At 42.0% G+C, this 19,660-nt stretch overlaps 1 protein-coding gene across 2 annotated transcripts in view; it reads right to left on the reverse strand.

Annotated features, from left to right (window-relative positions):
* TENT4B (terminal nucleotidyltransferase 4B) overlaps positions 1-19,660 on the reverse strand; it is a 71,622-nt gene that overhangs the window by 14,830 nt on the left and 37,132 nt on the right. The window lies entirely within an intron of this gene.

The following is a 19,660-nucleotide window of genomic DNA, read 5'->3' on the forward strand; positions in this document are numbered from 1 at the left end:
GAGTGCTGTTAATTTTTTGTTTTTAAACTGTCAAACCTGGCCTCTGCCCTTTATACTTACAATCCAGTAGACACAACACAAGATACTAAAGGCAGGTGACACAGGCAAGCTTTCTGGCAGTGGGGACTGATCCTCTTACCTCCCTGGAATCTGTTCCTCACGGTGAGCAAAACAGTAAGTCTCTCATAACGTTTGTTTAGTAAATTAACTGTCAAACGAACAAGTGAGCCAGTGAACATAAGCAGTGTCTTGAAAAGAATGGCTGGCGGGCAAAGGCTCCACAAAGGAGAGGAAGACTTCCAGACACCATGAGGGACCAGGAAACAAGCCAACTACACAGGCTATGGCAGGGGAAGAGTGCGAGAAGCACCTGGAGAGGAAGGCAGGTCCCAGATGATGGCAGGCTTCGAATGACAAGCTTAGTCAGCCCCTGTGGCAACGGAGAGCCATTTTGATGTAATGTTTAAGAGAGGGACTAGGGGAAGACTGACTTCAAAAATGCAGCATTTTAATTAAATTGGCAACTGTGCAAACAATGGATCAGCAAAAAGACAAGACTGGATGCAAAGAGAACAGGTCATAAATTACTGCGTTGCAGAAGGACAGAAAGAAGGCCTAGAGGATGGTGGCAGGGAAGGAATGGGCTCTAGAAACATCGCACACACACAGACACAAGGGCCAGCCGCAGAGCCTGACCAGCATGGGGAGGTATGAAGGAGCAGGTAAGGATGCCTTCAAGGGCTGAAGCCTGAGGGCCTGGGGGAAACTACTGTCCAGGATGAAAGGATAAACTAATTGGTCTGGGTGAGTTGAATGTAGTCAGTATGGTAGGACAGAAGAGAATAAAAGTATTCCTGATGAAGTTGGTGAGACATGAAGAGCTGCCTTTGGGAGAGGAAAGTGAGTGGGAAGTCGAAGGGAATGTGAAAAGGAACACAAAGAGACCTGGCTTGCTCAGCTTTCCTTGACTGCTGACTACACATGAGGCCCGGGCTCAGGTCACAGAGATAGGCCGGAGTGAAGGTGATCTCACGGGGTCTCACATTCTATCCCAACTGGAATAGACCAAGAGGCCAGGAGGAAGGTGCTCAGAACAAGGGGTGCCAAGTGCCATGGGAGTATGAGGGGAAGCGGGGCTCAGCCTGGGGAACAGCATCCAAGAAGGGCAGCCACATATTAATGGATCCTTGTGGGAAGAGTGTGCCCGCAACTGCACGGCCCATTCAGGGTCCAAAGCAGGAAGCTGGAAACACTGGGAGACCAAAAATGGTTATGAGCAAGGAAAAAAAATGTGTCTATCCCAATCCCCACTGGCTATAACTTTTGCTACATGAAACTGATCATTTTCAAAATGTGACTGGCTAAGCAATCAACAGTTTCTGCCTCTTCTGGTGTTTTATCTTTTAAACTGCTAGTCAAAGAACTTGAGTTTGAGACTCAGGTTCTGCCTGGGGGCAGCTATGTTCCCTTAGACAAGTGACTGGCACTTTCTGGCCTCAGCATGCCCAGGTACAACAGAAGGGTTGGCAAGGAGGAGCCTTTTCAGGCCCTTAGTTTCAAACCCTGGGCCTTTGGTAAGGAATGATTTATAACAGCGCTCTGCCTGTTTATTGTAGAATACTGCATAAAAACTGGATTTTAAAACTCCAGAGAGTTCTGCAGGTAAATGTAGAAGACGTGTCAGTAGAGTCCGTGTTCCTTGGTATGCTTCTGGGTACACAAGGATCTTCAACTTCTAATGTTTGGGGGTTTTGTTTTTAATGCTTCCCAGGTTAAAACCTGCATTCTCTACATTTACTCCTTTCTCTAAGGTGATCCCCCACTTCTGCTTCTTAAAGACAACAGCTACAAGAGAACAGCTGTTAGAAAGTTTACAGCTTGCACTGCTCTTACTGCACAGGTCTGTCGGCAAGGACTAGGACCACAAACAGTAAAACAAATGGATTACTTCTTATCTCACTGGATAGTCTGCTATGAATCATCAGAGTTTATTTGTAGCTCTAAAGCAGATCTCTATAGAACACTTGCATTTTAATCAACGAAAAAAACCTCCTAAACTTGACTGCATCTACTCTACAAAGGCCCGTTTACACACTTTCTAATTCAAATACAGACAAAAAAAATATTTAGCTCAGCTGTCATTCTTTAAACATTACTGGGTGCCTGAGTTCAAGGCACTAGGAGGAAACCGGCTAGTCAAACATGATTCTTGCCCTGGGTAAGTTCCTTCTAACAATAGAAAGAAATACCCATTTAAAGTAGTTTTGTGGTGTGTGCAATGTCTATGTTCTGCACTGTTCCACCACAGGGAGGTTTCAGATGAATAGCAGGAGAGCTTTCCAATGATCATAGCTGCCCAGAATGGACTGTTACAGGGTAGGGAGGTCCCTGTCACTTCAAGTGTAAACAAAAAAACTAGATGACAATGAGGCAAAGGTCCAATAAAAGGGATTTCTGAACTTGGGGGAAAGTTGGAGAAAATTCTACAATTCGCTTTTAGTGTTAGGATTCTAGGCTTCTAATTAGCACATTAATTTGGAAGGACGTTATTACAGGTTTACGAGACAAGCTTATAAAACAAGACTACCCTAAACAGTTTATATTTCATGGAACTATCTTCCTATTTAAATAAAAATGGTTCCACACATTATTGCATTCCTTTTACTGATGTATATTTGCCATATTGGAAGAGGCGAAGAAGAAGAAGGAAAAAAGGAGACTATTAAAGCAAAATCATACTTCAACAGTAAGAAAAGGAGAACCCATTTCAGGTCTGCCAAGATCATCTTCTTACCCACACCAAGCACAAACATCACTATCTCACCTATGTGTAACTAGCTATGTATAAAATGCTTGAAGAACAACTAAGTAGAAAATCTTGGTACATTTAGGAAATAAACTTCCAGTACAGATTTTTAAGTAATTTTGAGGGGCTCTGTCCCTATGGACTGCATAATTTTACTTACACAGTGCCTTGCATATCTAGGTGCTTAAACAATGCTAAAGGAACTGAATATTGTTTCTGGAGTGCCCACTATAGGCCTGGCACAGGTTTGAGTGACATGATGACCTACTATAGGATGGGAACCAGAGAAATTTTGTAAACTTGCTTTCACATGTTAATGTAATTTTATGACTCTGAAATCCTCCAATTACACAGAGAAAACTTCAGTTTCTCCCATGTTTGGATCAAAACTCAATATGATTAACTAGTAAGTACTGCTGAACACCACATACTCAGTTCCATAGTTTCCCATATGAAATTATAAAATATAACTCTCCCATGATCTGAACTCAAACGTGACCAAAATACAGTGCCCTCTATTAGGTTGTCAGTGTTTTCTTTTTAAAAGGAACAGTGAGCAAAAAAACACACACTGCTTCCTCCTTATAAAGAAAAAGTAATATAAAAGTAATATGATGAAATAAGTAACAGTGACCAGTTAGCTCAGTGTGTTAGAATGTGGTGCTGATAGCACCAAGGTCTGGGTTTCGATACCAACCAGCAGGAGAAAAAAAAAAAAAGATTGAATCCCCATACCAGCCTGCCACCAAAAAAAGAATAAGAAGTACCACTATATAACTGGAAAGAATGCCAACAAAAGAGAGGGAGAAACAAACTAATCAGCAAATTTTACCCAGCAAGGGTAAAATTTACATTAATCTCAAAAATTAATAACAAAAAATTTAAAGTGACAAGGAGGAGATGTCAAAAAAGAAGTTTCCATATTTAAAAAAAGTATAACTCAGAGATAATTTAGGTTAAAATAGAGTCATGTAAAAAAATTACATTTGGCAGCCTTTATGGAAAATTGTATGGAGGTTCCTCAAACAATTACAGATAAATCTACCATATGACCCAACGATTCCACTGCTGGGAATATACCCAGAGGAATGGAAACCATCATGCCGAAGGGATACCTGTACTCCAATGTTTACTGCAGCTCTATTTACAATAGCCAAGAGCTGGAACCAGCCCAAATGTCCATCATCTGATGAGAGGATAAGGAAACTGTGGTACATCTACACAATGGATTACTACTTTGCTATAAAAAAGAACAAAATACTACCATTTGCAACAACATGGATGGACTTAGAGAAAATTATATTAAGTGAAACAAGTCAGGCACAGAAAGAGAAATACCATATGTTCTCACTTATTTGTGGGAGCTAAAAATAAACACACAAACAAAGGGGGGGGGGAGAAGACAGAATAACCACAAAAATTCCTTGAACTATTTAAGTCAAGTGAACAGATATGATGTGGCAGGGAAGGGGTGGAGAGGAACAGGTAAAGGGGCATGAAAATCAACTACAATGTATATTGAAAAGTAAAATTTTTAAAAGTAAATAAAAATTTTTAAAAATTACATTTGTTCTCACTCTATTACAGAGGGGAAAAATACTACCCTTTCAAAATTATATGAATTTTATAATGCTCATCATGGGGTGAGGAGGAAGTAAAGAAATGACTCGCAAAAGCTCAATTTCTTTGGCTATGAAAGGGAAGAACCCACTTCACGTCCTTTCACATCCTTCCAGCTGGCCTGCCCTGGGGTGGATGGGAGTTACCTAGGAGCTTCTGCATCCTCAAAACCAGAGAAAAGGTGGAAACCTTCCTCATGCCTCCCAGGCCAAGGGAGGCAGATGACCCACCCCTGAGCACTGTACCCTATGGCTCATCTAAGCATCTGTTCAGGGGTAACACCGCTTCCCAAGAGACACCTATCCAGCCTGCAACATGTCTGAGGCCATCTTCCACAGTAAGGTCAAGTTTTCCAGGTTTCGCAACTGAAGTAATAAGCCCTTTAATTACCAACTTTATCTTGACATGAAGGCGCTGACAAAGTTCTATTCAATAACTGTCAATAACCAGATACTCCCCCACCCATAAAAAAATGCTTAAGGTCAATAATATCCAATTTTGACAAGGGTATATAGAAAAGGTACTCACATACTATGTGTGGAAGTATAAATTACTACAACCTCTCCAGAAGTAGTTGTCCTAATAAACAATAAATAACATTTACATATACAATTTTTTAAATTCCCCTTCTTTCCATCCCCCAGAAATACTTCCAAGAAGGAACAAGGATATCTGTACAAGGAAGTTCACCATAACATTATTTGGAATAATGAAAAATTCAGCAATAGCATCAATGTCCATCAACGGGATCCAATTAAATAATGACACGAGCATTCATTGATCTTCCCTTTATAGCCAATAACCCATTAAAATGAATGAAGTAAAGCTACATAAGCTGATAAGATCTAAGACACGTTAAGTTTCAATGAAAAAGCACATACAATGCATTCGGCAGGATTCCCTCTGGGTGCGTTAAAAAGACACAGAAAAAGAGAGACACAATATGTTTCTATTTGCATTAGTTTTCTGGAAAGAGAACTGTTAACAGAGGTTACCTTAGGGAGGGGGACTTTTGCCCAGTGGGGGTACGGGCAGAAGAGTTAGGGAGACTTTAACTTTTTATTGTGTCTTTCTGTATTATTACAATTTTTTTAAAACCATGAGCAAGCATTTGTTTGCTTTTAAAACAGGAATTATTGGCTGCGTGGTGAGATTATAGGCAATGAGGTTTATCATCTTCTTTACACCTGGGGACACAGAAAACCTCCCGTTGGGAAAATGGACAGGGCCCCTTAGATGTTCAGAACCTTGCCGAGCATTTGCTGTGAATAGGTTTGTGTGGCTGGAGTTAGTGCGCCTGCGCGGTGCAGTCACCTTGGCTGGTGTTCTACTGCCTCCCGCGGCAGCCGCCACCACCGCATGAGCAGCCATGCTTTCCAACCTGCGGCTTCCAAGGACCTGTTTGCGGTTACCCAGCTCATAGACCTGTGTGTGTGGGGTCTGGTGACCCATCCTGGCGTGGGAAAGGTTTGTGACCCAGTCTGTGAACGGGTTTGAGGGGTCTGTGAGCTCCAGACGCAGCCCTAGCTGGACAATTGGCCCAAGTTGGGGTAGGATTACGGGAAGGTAAAAGAGCCCGACAACTGGCGTGGTGGTGTAGCTTTACAATTAGCGCCACGAACAGGTTTAAGAGCATTACAATTGGCTATGTCGGAAGAATTCTGACATTAGCCGGAGCTTTACACCCCCAGACCCAGGAATGCAGTGACAACACTTTGGGGAGTTACTGCATACTCAGTGCAGGCGCAGTGTGTGTAGGGAGTTTCTGTTGGTTTCTGACTCATCCTTTCTAGGGACTTGTATACCCAGATGAGTGCATATATGCAAGACAAATTTCTGGAAAAATACACAAAAGCTGTTGGCAGTAGTTTCCTCTGGGGTGGGACTGAGGTCTGAAGTAGCAGGAATTCACACCGTTTTAAATTGTTTGATTTTTCTCAAACATGGCACCATGAAAAGTGAGTAACCCAAGCCCTGGGGCAATCACAGTGCAATCTGAGTGACACTTCGGGAGGCTCCAGAATTCAATTTTTATAAAGAAAATGTTCTGCACCCATCCCAGCTCCTGTACTACCAGCCACCAGACACCTCTACCTAGATGTCACCTCAAACTCCAGTCCACAACCAAATTTCTTATTTTTCTCCTAAACCTACTCTTAAACCTACTCTTACTCCTTATATTTCCCTCCTTGAGTAACTATTTCCCCAAATGGAAACTTCAGGCTTCCCTGTTTTACCCTTCTTCATCCTCAGGAGCTAACAGGTCTCCAAATCCTTTTACCAAAAGCCAAAACAAACACTTCCAAGTCAGACCCTACCTCTGCCTGGAGTTCAAGTCCTTTTCTCTCTCAGTAGAACACTTGCAGCATCCTCCAAACTGGTCTCCCTGCCACTAGCCTCTCCCTTCTCTAGGCTATCTTGGTGTGACCACCAGGGGCCCCTCCCTCAACCTATGTCACTTCCAAACTCATTGTTGGAGCACTGCCTACCTTTCCGGCCTCACTTCCGACCCCTCTCCTCCCAGTTCAGGCCCACAGAACGGTGCTGGAGCCCCCCAGGCCTTTTCGGGAATTGCCCCTTGCACAGGCAGGCCTATGCCTGAAACACCCTCTTATTCAGCTTTCCAGAGTTCAAATATCACTTCCTCTGCAAAATTCCAGAGGCAGAACTACTTTACGGCCTCCTCTATGCTCTTGGAGCAGGCCTACCTGTCCCCAAGTAGTCAGTCCTGGCCAATCACTGGCTCACGGGCTCCCCGCTCAGACTCAGCTCTCCCTGCTCCAGCTGTGTGCCAGCCCCAAGACTGGACACAGAGAAGCGCTTCCTTAGGAAGGGTCCCTCTGTTCACAGGGGGACATCTGTCCACATCTATGGTCACAAAAGGGAGATGACATTCCTCAAAACGAGCTGCGTACCAGGATCTAAGGAATACTCACTCATTGTGGGTGAGAACTGACAACCAGTAAGGTGGGCAATTTGGCCCAAGAATTACAGATGTCCTTTATGGTGAAAGGAGGCAATCCACTTCTCAGAATGTAGCCTGAGGAAATAACTCTGCATGTGCATAGAAACAGGGCTATAAGAAAAATACCCACAATGAATATGTAATTTTTTTCAAAAGCCAAGGTTTATAAGTATCTCAAGACTGGAATGCCATAATGGCTTCATATTTTAAAGTCTGTACAATGTGAATCATTTTCTACAGTACTGATAGAGATATGAGGTCACCTGAAAAAAGCCATGCTTATGTAAATAGAAATAGTACCAGTACCAAAGCTGAAAGGAAAAAGCCCTCTCCCTCTTCTCCTGTGGACAAGAAACTATTCATGCTCCCAAATAATTCTCACTATATACTGAGATTTAAAAAAAAAAAAAAAAAAAAACAAGGGAGAGAATATATGGAGAACAACATAAAAATATTTAAAAGGAAAAAGAAAGGAAATGGTTACTCATCATTAAGGAATGTCATATTTACTTTGTTAACCCCTCCCTGGTTAGGACATGGGAGTAAAAGTGCAGAGAACAAATGCCTGTCTGTGTGTCCTAGATTACAAAGTTTTCATTTTTTCTTTTTTTGAGAGGCACTCATACCTGCCTTCCTAGAAACTAGAGCATTCCTTTTAAATGCCATTGCCTGTTGCTCTCAATTTCTGGACTAGTTTTTTAGGCCATGTTTCAGAAGGATAGCTTTTCAGTTGATTTCCTCTCTGTTAAAGAGAGGTAATGAAAACCATCTGACTTCTTCCCCCCAGGCCTCTTTCTTTTGCCATCCAACCCTGCCACTACTTTCAATCAATTACGAGCTAAAGAGAGAAAGGAGAAAAGAAATCACTACCCAACAGCTGCATTATCTAATTCTAGTCAATAATTTTATCTCCTTCCAGTAAAAATTCTGAACTTCCCCACCACTTTGATTTAACCAAACTTGAGAAAGTTAGGAAGCCAAATTTGGGTGAAGTTAGGAAGCCTAGTATTCCCCAAAGATCATACCTCAAAACAAAAGCTTAGTTAATAAATTTATTCTCCAAATGAGAAACCCTCAAGTATCTGTTGAGTGGGGAAAAAAATCACAAATAAATGAGGCTGAATCTTTCCTTAGCTACAAGGTCCAAATGCCAGTAAGAATCGTTCATTCTAAGGAAGTTTGTTACATTCTCAAATCTAGTAATAGATGTATTTAACCCACACAATTCTAATACTAAAACTTTATACTTTTTAATTTTATTTATTTACTTATTTCTATTTATTAGTAGAGGGGCTGGTGTTTAAGAACAGACACTGCTCTGCAAACACAACCACTTGTAACATCTTTCCCTATGTTAGAGCACTGGTAAAAGATGCATAGAACCAACAAAGGGGTACCTCACCTTCAAGGACACCTATGTTTGAAACTCCCAGTATCCGAAACATATCAGAGGTGATTATCTGCTTATAAACAATTTCTGTTAAGTAGGGCAAGCTCCCAATGCATATTTAAGATATTTTAACTATTAACATCACTATCTCGGCTAATGGAAATGGGAACAAGATCAACTTGGAGAACGGCTTTCAGAGTTTACTTTCTTTTTCTGTACTGTTCAGATCTTTTGGATAAATGTTGGTATTATTTAAGGAATTTTTAAAAGTTAAGCAAAAAAACCAAAAATAAATTGATTCACAAAGAATCCATTAACACATACACCAAAAACATGATGTATGTACACCTAGGTTGATTTTTATGGGGTCCTATGAGTTTTCAAAATTAATAAAAAAAAAACTCTGAAAAAAGTATGGAAATGTGTAGTTGTTTGGGGAAAAACACAGAAAAAACCCTCTTCACAGCAGCAAATACAGTCTGTGTTTGACTCTGTGTCAAACACCTGATGCAAACTGCTTTACTACGCATATCATTTTAGAGTCAGTGGAAAAACACAGTGGCCATATCATGGTCACTATGCATGTCACTTGATGTGAGAAAAATGAATCTTTAATGACTGCATATTACTCTAGTATATGAATATACCGCAATTTATTCCACCAATTCCTTATTGTTGAACAGTTAGATTGCTTCCAATTTTTCACTGCCATAGTTAACATTATAATGCCTATTCTTGCACATAAATCTGTAATCAACTCTAAATTTTCTCTTAGAATAAATTCTTAGAAGTGGAATCCCTGGGTGAAAGGGTATGAACAGTTAATACTTTTGAAAAATATGCCCAATTTCCTCCACCAAAAAGTATGCAGATATATTCTCCCATGGTAATGCATGAGGGTCCTTCCCCAACCTCCATACCAATGGGGAGTGTTTTTATTCTTTGATTCCTAGTGAGATTAGGAATTCTCCCATATTTGCTGGATATTTGTATTCTCCCTTTTTCAATGCATTTCAATGAACTATTAAATGCAGGTAGTACAGTAATTTACAGAGCATGAGTTGGAATCGAACTGCTATACCACCACTTACTCTAAGCCTGTTTCCCACCTGTAAAATGAGGACAACAATAGTGACTGTCTTAGACGGTTCTTGTAGGGACTACAAAAGAGTATGAAAGGGCTTAGCACAGGGTTTACAGTTTACTTAGCACATAGCAAACCCTCAATAAATACCAGCTACCATTAATGATTATTAACAGATATTTACTTTCAAAAGATAAATTAAACAAGACAAATTAGTACAGGCAAAACATAAACATGTATGTAGGTCTGCATTCTCTGCTTTTAAAGTTTAAGATTTAGAAAGTCTCCCTTTTTTATATGTTTCAAAAGGCTTCTTAATGTTGAGATAGAAAAATATCTATCAAGAGAATGAGAAGACAAGGCACAGACTGGGTGAAAATAATTGCAAAAAGACTAGTATCCAAAATATACAAAGAACACTCAAAACTCAACACTTAAGAAAATGACAGTCCATTTTAAAAAATGGAGAAAAGATGTAAACAGAGACCTTACTAAAGAAGATTTACAGGTGGCAAGAAAGCATATTTAAAAGATGCTCAACATCATATGTCATTGGGGAATTACAAATTAAAACAACAGTGAGATACCACTACACATACCTATTAGAATAGCCAAAATCCAAAACACTGACAACATCATATGCTGGTTAGGATGTGCAGCAACAGGAACTCTCATCATTGCAGATGAGAATGCAAAATGGTACAGCCAATTTCAGAGGACAGTTTAGCAATTTCTTACAAAAAGAAACTACCCTTAACATACAATCCAGCAATCACAATCCTTGGTTATTTACCCAAAGGAGTTGAAAACTTATGACCCACACAAAAAAACCTACACAGGATGTTTACAGCAGCTTTATTCATAATTGCCAAAAACTTGGAAGCAACCAGGATGTCCTTTAGTAGATGAATAAATAAACTGTGATACATTCAGAAAATGGAATATTATTCAATACTAAAAAGAAATGAAGTATTAAGCCATGAAAAGACACGAGGAACTTTAAATTCATATTACTAAGTGAAAGAAGCCAATCTGAAAGGATTCCATACTGTATGATTCCACCTATATGACATTCTGGAAAAGGCAAAACTATGGAAACAGTAAAGGCAAAACTATGGAAACAGTAAAAGGATCAGTAGTTGACAAGAGTTGGATGGAGAAAAGAAGTAACAGACGAACACAAAAGATTTTAGGGCAGTGAAACTATTCTGCATGATGCTGTAATAGTGCATACACGCCATTAAACATTTGTCCAAACCCACAAAATGCACAACATCAAGACTGAACCCTAATGCAAACTATGGACCAGGTGATAATGATGTGTCAATGTAGTTTCATCGATTGTAAAAAATGGGCCTCTCTGGTGTGGGATGTAGACAGTGGGTGAGGTTGTGCATATGTGGGTGCAGGGGATATACGGGAAATCTTTTGTACCTTCTGCTCAATTTTGCTATGAACCTAAAACGGCTCTAAAATATAAAGTCTATAAAAAATAGAAATTTTGAAACCTGACTACATCTTCTTCTAGTATTTGTTTTTCCTATTTAAATATCACTTTTTCATTTGGGATTTTAACTGAATATGGTAAAAGGTAGGGATATACCTTTTTTTTCCAAATAGCTAAGTATCCAGCATCCTTTATTAAATATTCCATTCTTTTCTCAATTATTGAGTATATACTTGTTGCTCCGGTCTGCCCAGTGGCATGTCCCCTGCTCACTGCTCACCCCAGTAACTCTACCACCCCACCCACTTTCCTTGGGAAAAAGTTCCTGTCCCTTCTGTTCCATGTGATTCTGGTGAGGCTGCACAGCAAAGCTGCTGGCAGTTCTGGATATGAGCAGGCATGGGTGGTGCCCATTAGTGCAGCACTCCATGGTCATGGCCCAGGGATGGGCATATGACCCTGGCAACCACGGGGTGTCATCCTTAAGACTGTGCATACTGACGCTAAGGAAGGTCACTTTCTTCTTGGACACTGAGCTATAAAAACAAGGCTGGAAGTCTCAACAATCACACCTCCTTTTCCTCTAGTGTACAAAGGAAGCCATCAGCAATAGCAGAGAATGGAAAGATAATCAAAGTCAGGAAGAGACAGGGCATTTGAGCCTCCTCTGGAGTCACAGAAGCAAGTACCACCCAAAGGGTATCCCTGATACTTGACAAAATAAACGTCTTTGTTTGGTTTTTGCTTAAGCCAATGTGAGTTTCTTTCCCTTGCACTTGAAAGACACCCGATTCACACACAAAGACTTTGACTATACAATATATAAACTCTCATGCATAGTTGGGTCAAAGTCTTAGGCTTTCTTTTCAGACATATGGCTATTTCTGTGTATTATAGGGCTCAAATTACTCTAAAATTCTTGCGTAAATCTGTGAATAGTTGATAGTACAAAACCAATCTTCCCACAAACTCATTTTTGGTTTTCAAAATGTTCTTGGCTATTCTTGCCTATTTATTCTTCCAGATGCTCTTCAGAATCACTTTAGCAAGTTACTCTCCCACCCTTCTCCCAAAAATTCAGTGGGATTTTTATTTGCATTAATTAACAAATTAATGAGTTGATCTGACATCTCCAAGTTTTTTGTGTCACCACTATAAAGTTTTTTATTTTCTTCACCTTTCTGGCTTTGTTTCTAAATTACTTGGGGGTTTGATGCTCTAGTAAGTGAAATCTTTTTTCCTTTCCTGACTGCTACACAGAAAAGTTACTGGCTTTTGTACATTTATTTTATAACCAACCAATTTCCTTGCCCTACTACATTGGTTAAGATAAGGTCAAATAATACTGGTGAGAGAAGGCATCCTTGTCTTGCTCCTGATTTAATGGGAAGTGTCTCTCACATTTCCTGTGTTTATTGGTTTAAAAGTGAGACTCTATATCAGGTTAAGGAAATATCTGTACTTAGACATTTCATTTATGACTTCACTCTATAGTTATTTTCAACAAACGTCTGCTATACTTTTTTCAGAATAAAGGAACATGGTAGCTTCTTTCTTTCATGACGACGACGACGACGATGATGATGATGATGATAAAAACTAAAGGTCACAACTCTAAGTATGTGGCTTCAAATTTCAAAAACAAGCCACTAACATTGTAAAAAAATGTTTAAAGTTAGAGATGTCGAGAAGATGGCAAAACAGACAGTCCCTAGTGTCTCTTTCTCTCACAGACAATCAATTTACAATTATCAAAAAGCAAAGACTGCCAATCTGGGACCACTGGAGCTTGAGGAAAGAGAAGGAAAGACCTGTGGAATTCATGAAGGCAGGAAAACTGCAGCAAGAGAAAGAAAGGACTGCTCTGACCATTTCAAGCCCCGGCTGTTTCCAGGTGAAGAGTGGGAAGAAGTTATAGTACACAAAGCAGGAGCCGACAAAAGCCACAGCTGCATCCTTTCTGTGAAGTTGCTTGGAGTCTGCAGGGCAGAAGAGGGTCTTGGAGCACACCATACCAGCCCCTAGGCCAGTCAGACCACTGACAAAGTTCCTGTGATCCCCCACAGGAGCGAGAAACTGCAGCTGACCAAAGATAGGAGACACCTAGAGGCCAGTCAGTGAGTCATCATGAGGGACCCATGCAGAGCCCCTGCATGGGAAGAGTTTGGAGTGTGGGGGGTAGGCTGGCTGGGGTGCAACGTGGGCAGCTGATCTGCTTTCCAATCGGCATAGGCCCACTCAGTGGAGACTAGTCAGGGAGATGGAACTGCAGGGGGTGCAGTTTGCTGAAAAGAGTCAGACCCAGGCCAGAATTTCCCCCAAATCCACGTGTATCTGAACTCAAAAGACTCAGAAGTGATTAAAAGGCCTACAATTACAGCCACACAGAAAGCCTTTCCCAGAGAATCAGCATCAAAGCAGCAATTTAGCTCAACCACAGGGCTCATGTGCTGGTCCCCACAGGACGTTCCCCCAATTTTGGAATTAACCAAAGGACAATAAATTAGTTCCAGTGACGGTGATAGATAATAATCCAACACAGAACTGAAAACAAAACAAAATAAAACAAAAACCCACAGATCAGAGACAAAGACCTTATATTAATTAATAAAGCTCTAACACCACCAAACTATAAAACCTAGAAGAGGTGGCAGTCTCCTCAAATGTCCAGGCATCAACACAAAGTCACAAAGATCAAGAAAGAACAGAGAAATATGACACCATCAAAGGAAACAAACCAAGCACTAGCAATGGACCCAGAGGAACAGTGGACTTATGAAATGTCTGACATAATAACCCTCTTAAGGATGTCCAGGGTGTCACAAAAACATATAGAAAATTAAATGATATCTGAAAAACAATCCAGCAGTAGAATTAGAAACTTGATGAAGGAATTGCATCAATTTTTAAAAATCCACATAGAAATTCTAGAAACACAGAATACATTATCTGATCTGAAAAACTTAATAGAAAGCTCCAACAGCACACTTAATCAAACTGAGGAAACAATCAGTGAGCTCAAAGATAGAACATTTGAAATTACCAAATCAGAGAAACAAAAAGAATAAGAAAAAATGAAACAGAAATACAGCAAATATAGGACTCTCTCAAGCGAAATAACCTCTGCATAACTGGCATACCCAAAGGAGAAGAAAAAGGAAGAGATGCAGAAAGCATATTCAACGGAATAATGGCTGAAAATTTCCCAAGTATGAAGAAAGGTGACAGTATCCAGGTACAGGAAGCTCAGAGGTTACCAATCAAATTCAGTACAAGGAGGAACACCCCGAGACATATCATAATCAAATTATCAAAAACCAAAGACAAAGAAAGGTAGGTTACTGAAAGCAACAAGAGAAAAAAAAAACATGTAATATTCAACAGAGCCCCAACATGTCTCTCAATGGATTTCTCAGTAGGAACCCTACAGGTCAGAAGAGAATGGAATGATATATTCAGAGTGCTGAAGGAAAAAAACCGTCAACCAAGAATTCTCCATCCAGCAAAACTAATCTCCAAATATGAAGGAGAAATGAAATCTTTCCCAAACAAAAACTAAGGGAATTCACCAACACTAGACCTGCCTTGCAAGAAATGCTAAAAGGAGTTCTTCAATTTGAAAGAGGACAATACTAAAGAGCAGCAAGAAAACATTTGGACATAACAAATCAGTAAAGGAAGTTCACAGACAACCTCAGAATACTCCAGTGTTTAAGGGGGGGAATAAACCACCTTCATCCTTAGTATGAATACTAAAGGACAAACCTAACAAGACATCAACAAATACAACTGTATAGAGATAGGCAATATTAAATGATGTAACTTGAAACAACAAAATGTCACAAAGGTGGAAGAGGTGGAGATGACAACAAAGCATTAGAGTTGGCTTTGGTTCTTTCTTTTTTCTTAGATATCAAAATTAAGTTATTAGTCTAAAATAATCTGTTATAACTATAACATGTTTTTGTAGGCTTCATGGTAACTATAAGACAAAAACTTATGAGACATACTAAAAATAAATAGCAAGAAATCAAAATACACTGCTAGAGAAAACCACTCAATACAGACAGTACGATTAGAAAAAAGAAAAATAGGATCAACAAAACAAACAGAAAATAAGTAACAAAATGGCAGTAACAAGTCCCTATATATCAATAACTCTAAATGTAAATGGATTAAATGCCTCAATTAAAACACAGAGTGTCTCAATGGATTATAAAACAAGAACCAGCGATATGCTGCCTATAAGAAACTCACTTCACGTATAAAGACACACAGCGACTGAAAGTGAAGGGATGGAAAAAGACATTTCATGCAAATGGAAACCAAAAAAGAGCAGGGGTAGCTATACTTAGATAAGATATACTTCAAGTCAAGGAAAGTAAAAAAAAAAAAAAAAAAAAAAAAAAAAAGGCCATTATATGACAAAAGGATCAATTCAACAAGAGAATATAACAATTCTAAACATATACGCACCTAACTCTGAGCACCCAATTACATAAAGCACTTACTATTAGACCTAATGGAAGAAACAGACTCCAACACAATAATAGTTGGGGACTTTAATACCCCATTTTCAGCAAAGGACAGATCATCCAGACAGAAAATTAACAAGGAAATGTCAGAATTAATGTCTACTCTAGGCCAATTGGACCAAATGGGCATATATAGAATATTTCATCCAACAGCTGAAGAACATACACTCTCAGCAGCACATGGTACTTTCTCTAGAATAGACCATATGTTAGGTCACAAAACAAGCCTCAATAAATTTGAAAAAACTGAAATCATATCAAATACTTTGCCCAACCACAATGAAATCAAACTAGAAATCAACAACAAATGGTGTTGGGCCTGCTAATCCAGGACCGGAAAGCAGCAACAAAGTAGCAAGGGAGCCTCCATTTTATTAACTCCACCCCCTTCCATCTCCACCCTCCCTCCCCAGAAGGGAAGCAGAAACTGAACCCTGCTCGATTCCTTACCACATACGGGCAAAAAACTCACCAACAGCCCTCCCCTATAAATACTTGCTTGTATCCACCCTGGGTGCGACTTCCCCGGCCTCACTCCCTTGTGAGCTACGGAACCTCGCCCAAGAGCACTTCCATTAAAGCCTTCCTCGAACCCATTGCCTGGCTCCTTTCGTTACTTACCACTGCAGATTTGAACCGGACATCTGGCGAAACCCGGGAGGAGATTGAGGCCCCGCTCCAGTGGGAGCCTCCCTCCTCTCGTTACCAGGAACTTACGTTCCTGATTCTGTGTCCCAATCTGGGTGGCCCTGCCTGAAAATGTGACCATGTCAGGGCAACTCCACCAAGTCACCAGGTGACTCCCATCCGGTGCCTGAAGGTGATGAGACGTCCCCATCTTCACGGTAGCCTCTTTTAAACCTTCCGCAGCCTGGGAATCCAAATGGGGATGCCTATTTGAATCCCTGGCCTGCCCGATAAGGACTCGTGGAAACTGCCTGACCAAATTCTAACCCTAAAACTCCTTTTGGGCTGACTGCTGGTCGGCCTCTCACAGGATTTGAGAGCCACCTCAGGCACTGCTGTTTGGGGGTGAGGGGAGCCAGGCTCCACCGATATCAATTAAACAATCGTCTCAATGACTCCCTCGGGGCATTTCCGGCTATCAGGTTTTCACAAATTTAAATAATTTCTGTGGTCTCCAGGACAAGTGGTCCAAAGTTTTTACAGGCGGGCCTTTGGAGGCTATGCTCTTGCCCCTTTTTCCTGTACCCTCTGTCTTCCGGGTTCTTAGCTCAGTTGCGGCTGCTCCGCTACTGGCACCCAGAGGTCCCTTCCCCCTTTTTAGTCTTGCTTTTTGTCAATTTTAACTGCTTCATTCTTTTTTCCAGAGCTCCTGGAGCTCCCTTTATCCACTACCTGTTTCCCACTTTTTACTCACTGCCTGTTTTGCCTTTGGTCAACTGTAACTGCTCTGTCCTGGTCTCCGGAGCTCCTGGAGCTCCCTTTATCCATGACCTGTTTTACTTTTGGTTTACTGTAACTATTTTGTCCCCGCCTCTGGAGCTCCTGCCCTGGAGCTCCCTTTACCCATTTTACGTGTGCTTGCTGGTTTCTCCCCCACTCTTGTCTTTTAAGTTCCCCTGCCCAGACTGGACCAGATTTTTAACTTTCTTTTTCCCTTTTTGTCTCTTCTTCTTTGTCTTAGCCAGGATCCACAGTTATTTCCCCTTACCCTCACCTGTTTTGAGCCTTTTTTCCGGGGGCTGCCCAGCAGGAATTATGGGAACTGCCCAATCTAAACTCATTTGAAGTGGACCGGCCTCTCCTTCTTGAACTCCTGGAGTTCCGCTCACATTTCCAAGCTCCTGGAGCTCAACCTCAACTTCTTGTCTGCTTCTCCTCCCTCCATCTTCTACAGCCATTGTTAATCTCCTGACCCTTTTTTACTTCTGCTTTGGAACTGGACCGGGTTTCACTTTGAATTAAGTGGCTTCTCCTTTCTGAATTCAGCTTAAACTTCCTCCTCTTCCTCTGAGCTCCTGGAGCTCAACTCTGACTTCCTATCTGTTTGACCTGTTCCTCCCGACCCTCTACCTGTTTCTCTGACTTTCTACTTGTTTCGGATACGGCTCCCGCACCAGCCTTGCCCCTAGTGTGCTCACGTCCCTTCCCTACCTACCCACCCATTCCCAAGTCGTCCTCGCTCAGACCACACCGGCTCTGTCTGCTGCAAAAAACCCCGAATGCTTCCCCGCTTCTCCTCTGTCCAAACCCCCTGAAAACCTGACCAGTCCGCCGGCTCTGGGGCCAGCAACTCTTTCTCCCCCTCCCTATTCAGTGCCTCCTTCTCCCTCTTACCCTGCTCCTTCGGCAGCTGCCCCGGTGCCTCAGGCCAACCCAGTACCTTCACCCCCCGGCTAGCCTCCTACTTCTGCTCGGACACAGTCCCGAGTTATCCCACCTACCCCCGGCCTGGTCTGCCCCTTAAGAGAGGTCACTGGTGCCGAAGGAGTGTTTCGAGTTCACGCACCCTTCTCGCTCCAAGGCCTCTCCCAGATCGAAAAACGGCTAGGTTTCTACTCTGCTAACCCGGGAAACTATACCAAAGAGTTCCAATATTTAGCCCAAGCATATGACCTAACATGGCACAACTTACATGTCATCCAGACTGCTACCCTCACAGCAGAGGAAAGGGAACGTATCCAGGCCGCCACCCGAGAACGTGCAGATCAGGTCCATTTAACTGCTCCAACTATGCCAGTAGGGGCTCAGGCGGTTCCTGCTGCAGACCCTGGGTGGGATTGTCAGAATGGCCAAGATGGTCGCCGGTGCCGCGACCACATGGTTCAGTGACTCATCACCGGAATGCAGGCAACTGCTAATAAGGCTGTTAATTATGGCAAACTGTGGGAAATCACCCAAAGTCCAGATGAAAATCCCACTGTTTTTCTTAACAGACTCACTGAAGTCCTACTTCAGTATACCCGCCTAGGCCCCTCTACCCTGGCAGGAGCTACTGTCCTAGCCTCCCATTTTCTCTCTCAGTCTGCCCCTAATATTCGCAAAAAATTTAAAAAGGCTGAAGAGGGCCCTCAAACTCCCATTCCCAACCTGGTGAGAATGGCATTTAAAGTTTTTAATGCCCGGGAGGAAACGGCCGAACTTAAAAGACAAGCCCGGGTCCAGCAGAAGGTCCAACTCCAAACCCAAGCCTTGGTAGCAGCCCTGCAGCTGGCTGGCGGAAAGGGGTAACCCAGCGCATCCCCCCAGGGTCTTGCTTCAAGTGTGGCACTGATGGACACTGGGCCTGTCAATGTCCAAATCCAAGGGAACCAACATGCTCATGCCCTCAATGCTGGAGAATGGGCCACTGGAAATCGGATTGCCCCATCGTTGGAGGATCCCTGGTGCCTCCACGCAGAGGAAACTCTGAGCCAGTAAGTCCTACCTTCCAGCTCCTTGGCCTGGATGACGACTGACAGGGCTCAGACTCGGAAACCCCTCTCACCCACGCCGAGCCCAGGGTCATGCTCCAGGTAGTGGGTGAGTCCATTTTCTTCCTGTTGGACGTAGGGGCTACCTACTCTGTTCTGCCTTCCTACTTGGGCACCAGCTTCCCCTCCCCAGTGGCAGTCATGGGAATTGATGGAACCTCTTCTAATCCACGGACCACCCCACCCCTTTCCTGTAGCCTGGATGGGTTTCCCTTTTCTCATTCTTTCCTAATAATCCCCTCCTGCCCCGTTCCCCTCCTCGGCCAGAATATCTTTCACAAGCTCTATGCCAAAATTTGTCTTTCCCCCTTACCCACTGTTTCCACCCACCTTATTTTGGCCCTAGTTTCACCCGACCTTTCCCAACCACCCCACT

The sequence above is a fragment of the Cynocephalus volans genome, chromosome 10 (assembly GCF_027409185.1).
Source record: "Cynocephalus volans isolate mCynVol1 chromosome 10, mCynVol1.pri, whole genome shotgun sequence".
Classification (NCBI taxonomy): domain Eukaryota; kingdom Metazoa; phylum Chordata; class Mammalia; order Dermoptera; family Cynocephalidae; genus Cynocephalus; species Cynocephalus volans.